Genomic DNA, 16,706 nt, shown 5'->3' with positions numbered 1-16,706 from the left:
CTTGAAATAGAAATTTATTGATTTATATTGAATCCTCTCGTATTCTGCTGCATACATGGAAATGTGTTTTTTTTCTTTTCTTGTTTTGTATTTAAGTTTAAATGAACAAAAAATGTATACAAAAAATGAATTAGAAGTGGGAATCCATGTTTATGCTATATGTTTAACTTCTATATCATCTGATATTCTTTTTTTCAATTAACTAAAATAAATTTTCTATTCCTTTAATTTCCCCACTCCCTCAAAAAAGAAAAAAAGAAAACTTGTGTAAGAAGTATACATATAAAGCAAAATTAATTCCCACATTTGCTATGTATAATATATATACACATATAAATGCAGAATTGTGAGTGTGTGTATAATTCTGCATCCTGAGTCTATCACTTCTTTGTCAGTAGATGGGTAGCATGCTTCATCATTGGGTCTTTGGAATCATGGTTGCTGATATTTATTTTCAAAACATCTGATTTAATGCACACATGTTCTCATATTTTGTCATAAGCCATATCATAAATATTCCTGGTTATGATTTCCCTCAGTCCTCATTTCTAGACATTTATTATTCTATACTCATACAAATCTATAGCAAAGTTGACTTCCCATTCTTCTACTCCAGGAAGTATATTCCCCTCCCTGCAAAATTAACATGTTCAGGAAACCTCTCTTGAGTAAGGTAAATAATTCATTCAACTCAGCAAAGGGTATTTTAGTCAGGCAGATAACCCTAATGATCCCAAGCCTTATCTCTATTCTCTTTGGAGGCAAATATGATTAACTCCTGAATTTCTTAGTAAGAAGATTTGCTAGTTCTGCAGTATTACCCTGTGGAATCTGGCACTCTGGGAAAGGTCAATGGGATCTGAAAATGTACCAGATAAAAATAAAATTTAGCAAATCTGTCAGCTTTAAGATTTTACTGTAAGAACATTTCCTTACTACATACTCATTAACATGATGTTATTAGACACTCTATATCTATAGCAAAATTTTAAAAACATAAATGTTTATTGATATCTTTTGTTCTTCATCACCTACATTTCTTACCATATCCTTTACCCACCCCTGAGAGTCAGCTTTTACAATAAACGATGTTTAAAAAGGAAGAACAAAAAATGTTGAATGAACCTAATCAATCGATTAAAAAAAGTCTAATGTCACAAGCAGTGCCCCACACTCACAATCACCTAAAGAATTGGGGAGAGTGGAATGTCTTCTCATATTCCTTTTTGTTGTGTGTGGCCAAACTTGTTCATTATAATTTTGTATCATTCAGATTTGATTGGTTCTTTCCATTTACATTGCTGTAGTTATTCTGCAAATTACATCACCACCACCACTTACTGTGTATAGTGTTTTCTTGGTTCTTCTTACTTCACTTTGCATTATTTAATATGTCTTCCCAAGCTTCTCTGCATTTCTCTTATTCATCACTTCACACAAAACAGTAATATTACATTACTTTCTTGTACTACATCTTTTATATTCCCAATTGATGCTATACAGTGACTTTTACTTCATATTTTTCAAGAAGTGTTTTCCCCCTCAGGAAAATGTATATATATTTGTGTAAAATATATATATTTTATATAATATATATATATTCTAGTGATCAATGCAAATAGTTAGCTATATTATGTTCAGTTGTTTCAGCTGTATCTTACTCTTTGTGACCCCATTTGGAATTTTCTTGGCAAAGATGCTGGAGTGTTTTACCATTTCCTTCTCTAGCTCATCTTACAGATGAGAAAACTGAGGCAAACAGGGTTAAGAGATTTGCCCAGGATCATGCACAGCTAATAAGTGTCTGAGGCCAGATTTGAACTCAGGAAGATGAGTCTTCCTGACTCTAGACCCAGCACTCCATCCCCTGTGCCACCTTAGTTAGCTATAATTAATTCAGTGTTATTTCAACAGAAATATGATCCCAACCCTTGTCTTCTTCTTTGAGGCAAATATGCTTAATTCCATATTTACTCATGTCCAACTGAGCTGCAGCTTGTTGTGGTACCTTGAAGATAGGGAAGACCTGATTAAAGTCTGGCCTCTGGTTACATACTAGGTAGGTATGTATCACAGGTAAATCATTTAACTTCCAAGTGCCCACCAGCAATTCTCTAATGCTATAAACTGCTGAAGAAATGTTGCTATGCATCTTCAAACTGAAAGTTTCCAATAACAAGCACAAAACATTCAGTTAATGCTTTGAAAAGGCAAATGCAGAGGAATGACATGGAAATACTCATGCTTCTTCAAAAAGATAATTAAAATATCAAAAGTTGTTTGAGTATTCTTCAAGAAACCTAAGCTTCCCTTAATATTTCTTCCCAGGTTTCTAAGAGCTTTTGTGGACAAAATCCTCTCAACAAAAGAGCATAGCATCCTACACTTAGCCTTCCTTAGTAATTCTCTAATAAATTTGTTCAGGACTCCAACTAAAATATGTTATTTCAAGCTGCGAGGTCTTAAAACCCAGCATGAGAAATCTGGGTAGCGTTCCATCTGCCTCTTAAATCTTCTCTGGTAATAACAATTTGGTAATCCAATTTTAGCTTACAATTTGCTCACTGCTGTATGAGACAGAATGGAATTCAGTCCACTCGTTTCCCAAATGCACAAACTGGAAAGAACCTTGTTATTGTCAAAGCAAGAAGATGTGACTTGAAGACTTATAAGGAATTGAAAGGTTAGGAAAGAAGATGGTGGGGGTCTTGCTTTTCAGTGCCTAGTGATAGCCAGCTTCCAATTATTCCTATTAATAATAAGGCTGCGTATGAATTATTCAAAACAAAGAAAGACTATAAAAATCCTATGTAAACAAGAAAGTTGGTCCAACTCTCTTTCTATATTATTCTCATGAGAGCAGCAGTCACACTTGATATTACTGAGAGGATGAATTGGTCACAACTTAATGTAAAAGCTGACCCTTTGCCTCTAAAATGTGCCTGTGTCAATAAGCCTGTCCAGATTCATAGGTAAAACCACATTAGAGTTCCAACATTGATCTTCCCCCATATCTCTGAAGGGAATATTTAGCATGCAGAAAAGCTTACTTTGAAATATTGGTCCACATCACTTCCTTAAAGATATCTTAATAAGAAAAGGATCTTGCTTTAAATCAAAAGTCCCCCAAAGTCTCAGGAAATCACTGAGATTTTAATCTATAATGCACTGAGAATATTTTTGAGTATGTGACTGCATTACATGTATCTAACATCTGCTGGAAATGTCTCTCCCTCCTCTGTCACTCCCTCCCCCCGTTAAATAAATAAATAATAGCATTTTCTATTGGACTGTTTCATACTGGAAAAGATTGTGTCCATAAGAGAAAAGGAAGTAGAGAGATGATGCAGGTGTGAAAAAAGAGAGGGTTCCTAAATATTTTAAGTAATGGGGTAGGCTATTTTGGAGAGATTCATTAAGCCAAATACATAGTTCCATTCTCCCATACAACAATAGTACCTTCCATTTACATGAGACATCACCATTTACAACATCACAATAAGCCTATAAGGTAAGTCGGGTGACAATTATTGCACACATTTAGCAGGCTCAGGTAGATTCAGTGACATTGTCATAAAGCTTATAACTGTCAGAGTCAGGCAGAGTTGTAACTAGGAAGGGGAAGTCTGGTCTTTGGCCCAGGTGCAGATATCTGTGGCGTGTATGCTGTCATTCTGTGCAGGCTGGAAAGTATTGCCCCAGTCTTCTAGAAGCCATGCTGCACCCACCCCCACATCCAACCCTAAGGTGACTGGGGGAGAAGGTAATCCTGAGAGAGGGAGAGACAGAGCAGAACTGAGGACAGGTTAGAAGTCAGGGAACTGAGAATCAAGGTGTTTCATACCTTCTCCTGATGCCACTATGCTGGCCCATGCTTACTTGGGAGGCAGAAAGGAAGGCAGACCCATAAAGAGAGCATGAGAATGGGGCCATTTGTAGCAGAGGTTAGAGCAGGAATACAAGAGGATGGGCCACTTCCTTTCCCCTTTCAATGGCCCAGAGTTGAACTGTCACTCCCAGGGCTGCTTGTTTTCTCAACAGTAAATAAACATTTATTTAAATGCCTACTGTGTGCCAGGCACTGTGCCCTGTGTAGGCTGAGGATACAAATACAAATAAAAAGAAAGATGGTCCCTGTCCTCAAGTTTATAGACTAATGGAGAAAGACAACATACAAAAGAAAAGCTTGAAAGAAAGGAAAGAAGGGAGGGAGGGAGGGAGGGAGAGAGAGAGAGAGACAGAGAGACAGAAAGGAAGGAAAGAAGGGAGGGAGGGAGGGAGGAAGGAAGGAAGGAAGGAAGGAAGGAAGGAAGGAAGGAAGGAAGGAAGGAAGGAAGGAAGGAAGGAAGGAAGGAAGGAAGAAAAGTTGCATGGATGGAGGTACCTTGCATGGGACAGGGCAGAGAAGTCAAAGAATTTTTTTTTAAAAGCACTAATGAAGCTGGAGAAGTCAAATTAGTCCCAAATGAATGTAGCTGGGTGGGAAATCGGGAACTGTCTTAGACATCTTTCCTCCTTAAATGGAAGTTGAAGAGTTTGTGGCTTTACCTTCCAGAGGAGCAGCGGTTACTGACAAGGTGTGAGTACCAAGGCTGATTAGATATTGCAAGATGATGAGATTTTCTAATGATGAATTTGCTGGGCTCATGGTGGAGAAACTAAAGGCATCCAAGATGAATGCAGGAGGAGAAATCAAATAAGTCTAAAATGAGTGTAGTTGGGTGGAAAATGAAATGTCTCAAAAAAAACCCAAAACACGGAAGAACGAGGTGGACATTCGGGTTGATGGTGTCAACCTAGCTGTTGTTCACTTGAGTCTGTCTCAGGTGCCAACATTCCTGGTTTGGAGCCAGGACTTCCAGCACAGGTCTTTTGAGACGAAGACCAATTCTTTTTCTACTACACCATGCTGTTTAGGCATAAATTACTATCATTTGAAGTAAAGTGGATCAAATGTATTAATCCCTTTGTCAAAATATGGGGCTCACATAGGGTGGGTGAGAGGAGGAAAAAACTTCTGCCCCTTCAGGGGTTTTCTTCTCAGGCAGTTCTTTCAATATCTCAGAACTCATGACCCCTCCCACTGCTAGTTTGCTTCTTTTTCATATAATCCGAGGGCACATGACTGACCTACTCAGCTAATCATTAAGAAGTTTCTTAACACAGAACTCTCGTTATCCCAGGAAGCCTTGGTAGAAGCCTGCACTGGGTAATTAACAGAATTCTTGTAAGGCTGGTGGACTTCTAATTGGGGACAAGATGAATGAAAAGACAAAATGAAACCTAACCACCACAAAGATATTTTATTGCTCATGGTCCAAAGAAACTAAACATGGCAAGTGCCCTCTAGGTTAAGAAACATCCAAGGCAATTCACAGAAAACCTGACAAGCCCCCAAAGAGACCCATTCTAGTCGGAAAGGTATCGTACTTCGACACATAATTACCATACCCTGTTTTTTTAGTCCAAAAATTGATTTCACTGTGTAATTGTCACGTGGTATAATTCTGTTCCTCACATCACTTAAAAGGTAAGCAGAGCAGCATATGAATACGCATTTATTTGTGTATTGGGAGCTACAAGCCTAGAATTCTTAATGCATTTGCATTGTCATTATTCAATTTTAACATATATTTATGAGTTTTTCATACATCCTAATCTTGTACCAAAGACAGCTTAGTAATGATGATTTTCAAGTAATACCAGCACAATTTTTAAATATTCATATAAATGGTCACACTCAACTTTCTTTTTTTTTCAAAAAAATTTGGCATAATAACTGCAATAATTATGCTGTGAAATATGATAATTGGAGATGGAGACCATGCCAGGCTGACATGAACATCAATATCAAGAGAAAAGCAGAGGGGTAGCTAGGTGGCACAGTGAGTAAAGCGCCAGCCCTGGAGTCAGGAGGACCCGAGTTCGGTACAAGCCTGAGACACTTAAAACCCACACAAAATAACTAGCCGTGTAACCTTGGGCAAGTTACTTAACCCCAATTGCCCTCCAAAAAGGCAAAAAAAAAAAGAGAGAGAGAGAGAGAGAAAAGCAGAGGAGTGGCTAGCTGGTGCAGTGAATAGAGCACCAACCTTGGAGTCAGGAGGACCTGAGTTCAAATTAGATCTCAGACACTTAACACAAAACTACCGTGTGTCCTTGAACAAGTCACTTAACCACAATTGCCCTGCCTACCCCCTCCAAAAAGCAAAAAGAAAAAGCAGGAAGGCCAAAATAACACTTTTTCTTAAAATTGTGAAGAAGATAGCTATATACAAGACACATGCTTGTGAAAGCAGAAAGTAATACAAAAGCTGAAGGCACCAGCTGCAGCTTTGGGAAAAGTAAATGAGGCCAGGGAATGAGTATATCCTGTTCCACATGTGATCATTACCTCATCAGAAATTCTAAAAGGGTCTTTTCCATCTGGGCTCATAGGACCTCCTGGAGAGATGACAGAGAGACTGGGGATGTGGACTGCACTGCTGCCCTGTATTATGGAGTACAAATGACCATCATGCTTCAGTAATCTTATTTTTAAATGTTTTTTTTTCCTTCTCAACTAAAAGCAGATTTTTTGAGATCATACTCCCATTAAACATGAGATCAAAGCCATGTAACAATAGACTAAACGAGAGCACTTAAATCCAGGGAGTCAGACCAAAACTTGGCCCAAGGACTGCCTCTTTATTTGACCTTCTTGGGACACAGATTGTTGTAGTGACCATACTTCTTCTTACAGTAGTTTCCAGCATGGAGGTGCAGGCAAGCATAGAATTTTCAGCAGATAATTTCATCACAGTTACATTTCTGGGCCAATTGGTAAGGGAAAAGGTCAATGATAGCCCTGCACAGATGCAGGCCCCAGGTGCAAAGTGGATTCCTTTTGGCTGTTGTAGTCAGTGAGAGTGTCACCATCTTCTAGCGGTTTTCCAGGGGGAAACAATGAAACAGACACTATTTGTCTGCTGGGATACTTTCCTCGTCCTAGATTTTCACCTTGCCATTTTCAATAGTATTGCTGAGTTTGACATCAAGAGTGATAGTTTTGCCCGTCAAGGTCTGCATGAAGAGCTGCATCTCTGTAATCCTGCAGGCACATCTCAGCTGCCCCACAGAAAAGAAAGAACTTCCATTTGTCTTATGAGAGACTTTTGGAAAAAATGCCATTAAATACTCTAGAAGATCTTGGCCTTGGAGGCTTGAGGGACAAAATTGTGGATATTTGAAATACTTTGAAATAACTCTGAAATTTCCCAAAGAAATTTCTGGCATAAACAAGGCAATGTGCCATGTGTCAGCTTTAATTGGAAACAAGTGCAACCTATTCAAGATATTAGCAGGATACAGAAACAATAAAGTGAAAACTGCATACTTTGACTATTCATGTGGCCTGTAAAAAGACATATAGAAGGTGAGAGTCCAGAAGTGGCAAGGAATGTCACAAGAGCTCTTCAACCTCTTAAGCAGATCTGGAGAAATGAAGTCACAGGGACTGAAGCAAGAAGGGAATAACCACCTGAGTTTGGGAGAAGTAACAGCCCATTTGGGTTTATACCAAACACCAACTTTTCTATATACCATGCAGCAGCTTCAGGAGTAGCGAACATAGTTCATAAAACCAGTGGACTTCCATTTTGTACTTCTAGAATATGACTTTAGCTATTTTCTAATTCCAGAAGAATGGAAAGGTCGAGTCAGAAGCAGCAGCAAAAGTTGAAGCATGTCATCACTTTATGTTTGAGATATGGGTAGTGCTCAACGAGCAGTCCATAGGACCCAGGTCACCAAACCATGATTGTTTAGGGGAAAAAATTTCTTTTTCTTCTATGAATAACCTCAGAGACCATTTCAAAGAGTCTATTGGCTAAATGGCATGCATCACAGAGTCCAAAAGTCCATCTACATCACCTATATTAGTTTAATTGAAGAATAGAAAGAGCCACATATGTATATACAAGTGAACTTTGAGCAAAAGAACCATAGACCAGTATACCAAGAACTTAAGAAGACCAGGATTGTCTGTTAGTCAGCCAGGATCTTTTAGTACTGGATTTCTCTAGTGACTATTACCAGATTCCTATGGTGGAGGAAGGCAAATCTCACCCGTTTGAATGCGTGCCCCAATGTATCTCAGGGGCACCTGCAGAGAAGACTAATGGGAATGCAGGTGCCCTGGCTTGAAGGCCACATCAAACTGTGGTGATACGAAATCTAATAGGAAGTGAAATGTATATATAATCCAAGGAACTGGATTATAAGCAAATGGCAAGAAGAAAGTTTGGGACTTCCATCAGACAGCATGCTAAACACTTCACTGATGCAGTCTTCTTTGCCTTAACTGTCTATGGATGACTTGGCAACAAAAGCAAATCAAAAATGAAGGAATGTGTGGGGAGATATAGACCGAGAAAAGTGGTGGTGATGGATGCCGAAGGACTCAAGTACCATCACCATGAAAGCACTGTTACTATCATGACAGAATTTGTAACTGTGCAATAGCGTTGTGGTTAGGCTCTGCCCACCCAAAAACTGTTGGGGTTTCATGATGTGTTGTGGTGGAACCATCTCAAAGAATTCAGAGTCAGACCTCCTCTAATCCAAGTATAGGCATTTATTGAGATTGAGGCCTCTCATGAAGAAGGCTAAGTTCCAAGAGGAACCAGCAACTTCAGAGGGAGCAGGAAGGATTTTTTTGGAGGGCAATTGGGGTTAAGTGACTTGCCCAAAGTCACATGGCTAGTAAGTGTGTCAAGTGTCTGAGGCCACATTTGAACTCAGCAAGATGGATTTTTATAGGGTAAAGATGCTGATTACACATCAAAATTTACATAGAATATAGGAATATGATTAATATTAAAAAGGCAGGAGAAGTTTGTTAAGGGATTAGGTAATGGAGGAAGGGTCCCATCTATGGTACAGTGGTTAAACATTCTGGTCATGCTGCCCTCCAATTGCCTAGCTATTGTGGTTCTGTCTGGTCTAGATAGATAGTTAGGTACTGTGGTTTTGTCTTGCGCTAGATGGATGATGTGATTGTAATTGAATACAAGAACACACCTGTTTCTATGGGAATGGGGCTGGGATCTCATCATATGGACACACCTGCTGTTTCTATGGGAACTAAGAGCTCATGGACACACTTGTTGTTCCAGTGAGCAATGAGGCATATACAAAGAAATTAGGACATGGCGGGGGGTTGGGGGGGTGGAGAGTCTAGGTAGGTACAGTGGGGCTTATAATGAAGTTAGAATATTGAGGCTGGGGGCAGTTTTATTTGGATTCCAACAATGGAATACTATACCAGCCTGTCATTGATCCTGCTCATGGTAGCAGGAAGCAGTTGGTACTACCCAGTTCATATCACTGTATAGGTATGAAACCTTTACAAAATGACTTTGGATATATGGACCAATAAAGGACCCTTGGGTTAGAAAGAAATCAATTTTTGCTGAACTAAAATGACTTCAGATGTCATCAATGGGTGTGAGAAGTGTTCCTTGTGTGCAAAGTACTACCAATCCATCCTGCATATTCTAATAACATAAGGATTAGCAAATATTTATAACTTGTCTGCATTGACTTTCTATCTCTGGAAGGAAATGGCAGTAGCAGGTCAAAAACTGGTAGTACCTGATCACAAGGTATGCACAGGCATAATAAGCCAGGAATCAGAAAGCTTCCACAGCTGCTAAAATATCATGGGTTAAATATCTCTTCAGTGTATGGCCAGGATCCACTTGGTCAAAGACAGAGACTTGGCAATTATACTCCCAATGGAGATGCTACTTGGCTGACATCAAGAAGTGTAGAATGCTATTTTCCCACCCTCAAGGGGACTTAAATTTGAATGTTTCAGCTGAACACTGATGTGTGCAAGTTAGGGACACTAAAACCAGGAAAAAAAAAATCAGTAGAGGTAATATGTGACTTTCTTAGTACACATATATAACTCCACCAGGGATAATTCTACTGGTTTTACTCCCTACCTGCTGATGTTTGGGTATGAGCCATGTGACCATGTCTATGTTTGATTTATGTATTGGAAGCTGTGAGGATGACACTATTGAAGACACAACCAGGACATTTCTTGGCTGAGAGATGAATCCAGAAGAAGACAAACAGCTAGCTATAACCTCAGCTCAAGAGATCACTGACAGAAACAAATGGTGGTATGATGCCTGAATTCATGGTCAAGACCTTGAACAAGATGACAGATTTGGGGTGAGAAATCCTGGTGTTCACGAGACTTACAAGTTGGCAGATCAATGGAAGACTATGTCATACCTAGTCGTGGAGAGGTTGGGAAACTTGTCTACTTACAAAGTAGCCCCAAAGGTGCAGAGATAATCCACTATAACCTCTTATTGCCTAACTGAGCTAGTCAGATTCCCTGTTTCATAAGTGTAGACTGACCACAGCTGATCCTAAACAAAAGAGGTTATCGTGCAAAGACTGCCTGACTTAGAAGCCATTGATGACGTCTGAAGGCATCTTAGGTTGGTAAGATCTCAAATGAGACTCTGTGTATGGAAGACCAAACCAGATCAAACAAGTGGGAAAAGAATGAAACAGGGACAGCACTTTTTGTTTGTTTTGTTTGTTTGTTTGTTTGTTTTCCTAATACAAGGGCTCTTAACTTTTGTTGTTTTGTGGACCCCTCTGACAGTCTGGTAAAACCTACAGATCCTTTCTCAGAATATTTCTCATTGCATATGGCAAAATACAAAGAAACTAATTATATTGTTTTTAAAAAAAGTTCATGGACTCTAAGAAGTCCTGGCCTAATCCATCCACTATAGAGATTCCTAAGGCACAGACACATCTCACAGAGTATAATAACACTACTCACCAGGCTTAGCCCTCAATAATTTCAGGTTTGAAAGGAAGTGACAGTTCTAATGAAGATTATACTCAGCCCATATGATTAACTGGCTCAGGGATAGGGACAGACACAGGAGAGGTAGGTATATTTAACAGGTAAGCAGAGCACCACACAATTTCCCAGGGGAAACTGCAGAAATGATAACACATGTGGCCAGAGGATAATGCTAAGGTTTACCAATGTGTAAACGATGTCATGTAATTGCATGATGTATTGATATATGTGCTAATTACTACGTCCTTTGTGTATGCTTCTATTTTACTCTTTTCTGATTTATACTTATTTGCTACTATATTAGCATCATACATATATTATAGCTACATTAGTCTGCTAAGTATATATAATTTTGCTTTTCATTTTTCTCTGCATATGCTACTGTTTTTTGTATTTTGCTTTTATTTTTTATACTTATTGATATTTTTATTTTGCTGGGTGCTATGAATATTTTCTTCTGCTCTGTGGGTATGAATGCATTCCAACAGCATATTCATGTATTATATCCTGCAAGTAATTTATATATGTCATCACCAAAACAGCTGATCAATCTGTGCATTACACTGTGTTGTAGCTGTTATTGTTATTGTTGATTTTTGTTTGCTATTAATGGCACCCTAAGGTAATTTCCTGGGATGCTGGGCTAGATTCCCTTGTGCTAATGTTTCTGTTATGTTGTGTTGTATAATTCTAAATGTCAAGTGATATTACAGATGATTTTGCAAGGAACTAAAAAACTACAAACCCTTCTCTCTGAAGACAGAGAGATGTGATTCAAGTTTAACTGTGTGGATTTCCGGGAGGCTAGTTTCAAGGAAAAAGGGTGGTCTTTTTCCCACCCTGGAAGGAGACCTATGGACTATAGTGGGAATGGTCCTTGGAGAGGGAAAGGGTTTTTTTTCATTGAACACTATAAAAGTGGAAATGGTGGTATGGATAATAGCAGAGAGAAAAGTCATCTGAAGAAGCTGATGAGTGGGAATGAAATGACAGATGGAAAGTGGCCTGGGGTTCCACTGATACAACCAGTGTTTTTTGTTCACTAGGGAAGATGAGACAGCTATAGTCTAAACATGGGGAGTGCTGGATTGTTGGTGAACTTTCCTGTTTCAGGAAGCAGGTGAAATGCTGCTTTCCCCCTTTTATCCTACATGCAAAAATTTAGGTTAATAGAGACCTTTCTCTTCTTTAAAGTTGTTTGCTTGCTGATTTAACTAGCATCAAAGTTGGTAAAGGGTCAAACCTAATGATTTTTGAGCTATGGGTTTTCCTTATTTGTGAACAGGGGCTACAAGAGATAAGAACAATGTTTGATTTGGGTACACAGAGTTACAAAAACAACCAAGGTTCAATTCTGTCCAAAAGTGCCATGTGTTCTCCTGCCCACAGGTTGAGACAAATTAAGAAAGAATTATATGATTTTAATAAATTTTCACAAAGGTAGAACTAAACTGGATCTTGGTATTTTTGTTTGTTCTAGGCAAGAAAAAAAAAGGAGAAACAGCCATTTTGCTATTTGCATTACATTTACTCCTTCTCTCACCCTCTAAACAGTTCATAGAACGCTTTCTGTGGAGATGGTGCTGAGGATGGTGATTAGGGAGTGGAACCACCCAATGGAAGGGTGTAGCTGGATCCAACTGTAAACACCCATATTCCAAAGGTGGATACCAAAGAAAGAAACAGTCCTTTCACTTTCAACCACCAAACCAATCCCATGAAGACACAAAAGCTCCAGTTCTGTAACAGGACAAAACAAAGTATTATTCAAAGTCTTGGGGGGAGATAATTTCTGACAGAAAAATCAGGGAAAACTTCATGCAGGTGGTGGTCTTAAATGAGGTTGAGTTGTAGTTGTACAGGAGATGTAGTAACCTCTATTCTTTAGGACTTTTCCAGAACACCCTAAATTTATCTTGCCCATTCCAAGGATCAGAACAAAAAGAGGAGATTCTGTAGCCAGAAAGATGTATGTTAGAAGTAAGAGCACAGTAATACAGTAGAAGAATATTTCCTCCAGATTCATTCAGCAGTCTTGGAGTAGATCTTGGAACTCAAGAGATATCCAAATTTCACTAGTCACCACAAACACTGCCCACCTCCCTCAGACCTAACCAAAGAAAACCCCAAACCAGTAGGCTAAAGAGAATCCCAGACTGTTACTAAAGCTTCTCTTGATTGATGTCACCATGTAAAAAATCTAAGAGTGACATACCCTTATGTGACAAGAAAATGTCATCACTCCTGCTTGGATAGGAAATAGGGGCCAAATGTTTCTTATCCGTGCTTCAAGTAACTGCTTATGAGATGCTTAAGGGAGCTTGGCCCATCTGCCATTCAGCCCTAAAGCTGTTATTGGTGTTCTGAAAATAACTGAGACAATAATTGACTCTAGTCTAGTTAACCCATTCTCAAAGTCTTCTTTCTCATTCCACAACTACACATTAGCTCAGCCAAGATTCTTAATTGCCTGCCAGAAGCAACCCCAGTCCTTGGTCAGAAGAGAATGTCTTCTAGCTACCTCCCTTCAAGACAGAGAGATCTCTTTTTCCATCTTCCAGAGATACATGCGTACCAAGGCTATGACACAATGCTCTACCATCTTCTCTTCAAAGACAGTCATGAAGGGTTAGTTGAAGAGTCAAATTTCCTAAAGAAATGGAACTCCAGTACTGCAAGCTTAACTAATTATTTGAAATCATGAGGACAGACACGGCAGAGCCTGAATGTTCTGAGTTATTATTTCAAAGGAAAAAGTTTTTAAAATAAAATACAATTTATTTCTTTTAATTTTGAAAGAAAAAAGTGTGACCAAGTGGAAGGGGAAGCATAAAGGGAAAATTCTTTATAATATTTAGGGTGGCAAAAATATGGTTACTGTAATCATGGGGGTCCTACTTGAGAACCTATTCTTTCACTTAAGTTAATACTTAGTGCTTAATAATATCATTATTGATTGCTTAGCCCAAACCTATAGCAGGTCTTTGTGGAAAGTGTACTGTCTAGGAGTTCTTTGAAAGGAGGAACTGTCTTTTGTCTTTGTATGTCAATGCCTACCTCATAGTAGGCATTTAAATATTCATTGTAACTGCCTGGTGGGAGGCAGGAGAATCATATTCTGGTCCTGGTTTTTCTGTGGTGATCTTTGTGACACTTTGCCATGATGGGCCTTGGTTTCTCATTTGTATAACAAGGGGGTTGGATTAGATTAGGGGTTCTTAACTTTTTTTGCATTGTGGATCCCCTCTAGCAGTCTGGGGAAGTCTACATATACCTTTTCAGTATAATGTTTTATAAAATAAAATTAATAAAATTTATTAATTTAGTGGTGTTATTAAGTAAATTATTAATACAATTAATCTTAAACTTTAAAAATAAAAATACATGGGATTATGAAGGAGATAAACTATAATGTAACAGAGTTATAAAAATATTTTTCCCATTCAAGTTCAAAGATTCTCTGAAATTCATCCGTTGACCCCTTAAGGGGTCATGTATCCCAAGTTAAGAACCCTTGTATTAGATGATCACTAAGACTACTTCCATGACTATGCTTCTGTCAATTTTAATAGAAACTCCTGGGGGCGAAAGGGGAGAAACATATTGGGAAATGAAAGGTGAGCATCTATATTTGAGATTGTGAAATTTTTGTCTATTGAGGGCTACTGAAGCACAGAAAAATATTTTATAAGAGGCCAGTTTTTTGCTGTTTTTCCTTTTATTGTGGGCAATAGAAAACATTCTACTCACATGACTTTAAGTAAGAATATGAAATAGCAGTGCTATTCAGTAAATAATAATCAATTGAAAACTTCATAGGAGCATACAGAGAGAAATTCACTTCCTCTTTTTACACAGAAGGAACCTGAAGCAGAGAGTTTAAGTAACTTGCCCAGGATTATACAGTTTAACAGTGTAGGGAGGATTAGAACTCATGTCTTCCTGAGTCCAAGTCCACTGAACCACTTAGCCTGTTGCAATTAAAAACTCCTAACTCTCTTGATTATTTTTTGTTTGTTCATTCTGTTCACTTTATTTGTTGTAACATGTTCCATTTTCCTGGTTCTGCTTTCATTTCCCCCTTGGTTTTATTTACTAATATTCTTTCCTAATTTCTTTGTCATACTTGTTGATTATATACATTATGATAGTGTATGGATACAATTTATTTGACTATTCTCTTCTTATTAGGCATTTAGGTTATTTCCAGCTTTTGTTTTTGTTCTTATATTACGTATAAAACGTCTATGAAAACATTTCTTTTATTAAATAGCATTATTAAATTATCATTATTAATTTAAAATTAATTTTTAATTAAATTAAATTAATTTAATTTTAGTATTAAATTAAAATAAATTTAAATTATTAAATTAGTTAAATAGAGAGATTAAATAGCAAAATATTTTATTAAATATTTTCCCAGCAGCAAGAGATAAAAAGAAAAATTCCATTTAAAGTAACTGTAGACAATATAAAATATTTAGGAGTCTACCTGCCAAGACAAACCCAGGAACTATATGAACACAATTACAAAAACTTTTCACACAAATAAAGTCAGATCTAAATAATTGGAAAATTATCAATTGCTCATCAGTTGAGCTAATAAAATAAAAATGACAATTCTACCTGAATTAATTTACTTATTCAGTATCATACCAATTGAACTACCAAAAAAATTACTTTATAAAGCTAGAAAAAATAATAACAAAATTCATCTGGAAGAAAAAAAGTCCAGAATGTCAAGGTAATTAGTGAAAAGAAATGCAAAGGAAAGTGGCCTAGCCATATAAGATCTAAAACTGTATTATAAAGCATCAGTCATCAAAACTACTTGCTACTGGCTAAGAAATAGAGTAGAGGATCATGGGAATAGGTTAGGTACACAAGACACAATAGTCAATAACTATAGTAATCTACTGTTTAATAAATGCAAAGACTCTAGCTTCTGGGACAAGAACTCACTATTTGACAAAAACTGTTGGGAAAATTGGAATACAATATGGCATAATATAGGGTCAGCTAAGTGGCACAGTGAATAGAGCACCAGCCCTGGAGTCAGGAGAACCTGAGTTCAAATCCAGTCTCAGACATGACACACTTACTAGCTGTGTGACCTTGGGCAAGTCACTTAAACCCAATTGCCTTGCCTTCCCCCCCTCCAAAAAAAAAGAAATTATTATATAGAACTTGTAGGGTCTATTTTCAATAATAGAATTAATGAGTCAAAATGTATGGTTATTTTTCCCATACTCTGCTAGATTGATCTCCCTCACCCCCCCCCCCAAATGCTACTAGTTTGTAAATTGATCAGCAATGAATGAGTGTACCTATCCCTCCATCACCCTTTCTTTCCTTCTAATTATTTTTGGGTCAGGCACATAGGAGGTGTTTAATAAGTATGTGTTGATGGATTTTTCAATTAGATGAGTATGAAGTAGTACCTCTTTGAAAATTAATTAGGATGGGGCAGCTAGGGGGCACAGTGAATAAAGCACCAGGCCTAGAGTCAGGAGGGCTTGGAGTCACGAGAACCAAATCCAGCCTCAGACACTTAACACTTACTATGTGACCTTGGGCAAGTCACTTAACCCCAATGGCCCTGCCTTCCACCCTCCAAAAAGAACAAAAAAAAAAGCCAAAAAAGAAAATTAATTAGGTAGAAGATTTTTAAGGTATTATTATTATTATATTTTTGCTTTTTGGAGGGGGGAAGGCAGAGGAATTGGGGTTAAGTGACTTGCCCAAGGTCACATGGCTATTACATGTTTAGTGTCTGTGACCGAATTTGAACTCAGGTCCTCCTGACTCAAGGACTGGTGCTCTGTTC

General features: G+C 38.0%; 1 long non-coding RNA gene and 1 pseudogene across 1 annotated transcript in view; both read right to left on the bottom strand.

Moving 5' to 3' along the window:
• Positions 1–16,706, bottom strand: part of LOC138145225 (uncharacterized) — a 100,163-nt gene that overhangs the window by 4,152 nt on the left and 79,305 nt on the right. The gene's annotated exons all lie outside the window — the stretch shown is intronic.
• On the bottom strand, positions 6,688–7,080 carry LOC138145224 (ubiquitin-ribosomal protein eL40 fusion protein-like; annotated as a pseudogene).

Source organism: Petaurus breviceps, unplaced genomic scaffold (genome assembly GCF_028583685.1).
Source record: "Petaurus breviceps papuanus isolate PSGF00001 unplaced genomic scaffold, PetGlider_PUasm1.0 90731, whole genome shotgun sequence".
Classification (NCBI taxonomy): domain Eukaryota; kingdom Metazoa; phylum Chordata; class Mammalia; order Diprotodontia; family Petauridae; genus Petaurus; species Petaurus breviceps.
This window is presented reverse-complemented; position numbering and strand designations above follow the sequence as displayed.